Source organism: Hordeum vulgare, chromosome 7H (genome assembly GCF_904849725.1).
Source record: "Hordeum vulgare subsp. vulgare chromosome 7H, MorexV3_pseudomolecules_assembly, whole genome shotgun sequence".
In the NCBI taxonomy this organism is placed as follows: Eukaryota; Viridiplantae; Streptophyta; class Magnoliopsida; order Poales; family Poaceae; genus Hordeum; species Hordeum vulgare.
This window is the reverse complement of record NC_058524.1, coordinates 442,892,095-442,893,794: the sequence shown is the minus strand read 5'-3', so window position 1 is coordinate 442,893,794 and position 1,700 is coordinate 442,892,095.

Sequence of the window (1,700 nt, the reverse complement as noted above, 5' to 3'; positions counted from 1 at the left end):
CAAGCTGATTTGCCACTCCAGACAGCTGCAGACTGCCAAGGGTCTTCGCACTGAGCTCATCCCATTTCTGGATATCATGCATTGTATCTTTCGCAACATTGTGTTCCCTCGCATTGGGAACAAAGATCAGGTACACTCGTATCTCGTGAATCTGCTGCTAATGTGCATTAAGGAGAAGTGCAGGGAGTCTACTTAGGATGTCTCCCACATCATGTAGCACGAGCTTCATTCTACTGTGCTTGACAGGAAGGTGCCCATCTATGGCTCGTATCTCTTTAAGCTGACTAAAGATACCTGGACTGCTGAGTTTCCTGTTGAGTATCTTGTCATAGAGCACACGGTGACTAATGGTGTGATCAAGCTTTGTGTAAAGGAGAATTGGGCCATTGCACCAGCTGTTCTTGGGATTGCCCTCACTGATTTCGATGAGGAGGAGGAGCCAGATTACTTATATGCTCCATCGTCTAAGACCGAATCGTCATAGGCTGCCAAGCTTAAGTCCAAGATGAAGAAGCTTATTTGTTTCCAGGCTCAGGGTCAATACAAGGCTCATGTTGAGTCGAATAAGGCTCGTAGCTTTGAGAAGAATATCATGAGCAAACTTGGTCTGGAGGTGTCCAGTGGATCTGAGGAGAAGATAACCGACGAGGAGGATTGTGTCAAGAAGAACTGCACGCGGACAGAGTGTGACAAGTTGTCTGCTTCTTGTGATGAGGAGTCTGATGAGCATCCCGAGGACTGATGGCTGTCTCGAGCTTACCATCACCTAGTATCGTCTTAGTCCTCTGTGCCCTTTTGGTGTCTCGATGTCAAAGGGGGAGAGAGAGTTTAGGGATTTGTTGTGTCTCATTTGTCTTTGTGTTTTGTCTCTCGTGAACTTGTTTATTTCTTGCCTTGGTTTATGTTTCAAGACTTCTGAGTACCCACTATATGGTGGAAGACATATGTCACTCCACTTCGTATCCTTGTGTCTACAATTAGGTTATGAGATGTTATTCCGGATGTTCTATCCTTATGCTCACTTACCATCTCGTGCACTCATGCTTATCTCTCATATTATGTGGGTTGCAAGATTGTTGCCTTGTCTATAAAATATATGGGGAGTGTTGATCCTAGTGTGCGCTCTTTGCATTCCAAAAGAATATTAAAATAGAGCACACATCTAGGGGAGTCCGGAGTTTGCCTAAACATTATTGTTTATCTTATGTGCAAATCCCATGTTGTCATCAACCCACCAAAACAGGGGGGTTGTTAGAACATAATTTCCCCTATGTGGTTTTGGTGATTGATGACAATGCCCTTTGCAAACTAACCATGTGCATTTAGATTTCAGAGGTTATCAAGTGGCACGAGACGATTTTATTTCCCCCCTCGGTGTTTAAAGAGAAGACCGGTATTTTCTATCGATTTAGTGTTGGTGGACTTGAGTTGTAGGAAATCCGTACTATCAAAAGGGGGTCTCCTTCAGAAAGGTTTGGGTGGAATCATCATGTATAGTTACTTTGCACCCCGCCTTTCTTCCTGACACCTTGAGATTCTATCCTACCTTGCTTGAGCTTTCCAGAGTGCGCTAATCAGTAGTACCATGCTGCACAGGGGTAGTACCGCTCTAGTGGTACTACCGGAGTTTAGTGTTGAGGCACTTTCGCTTATATTTTGCTCCCTAGGTAATCCAGTAGAAGTAGGACGGTCGTATGGCG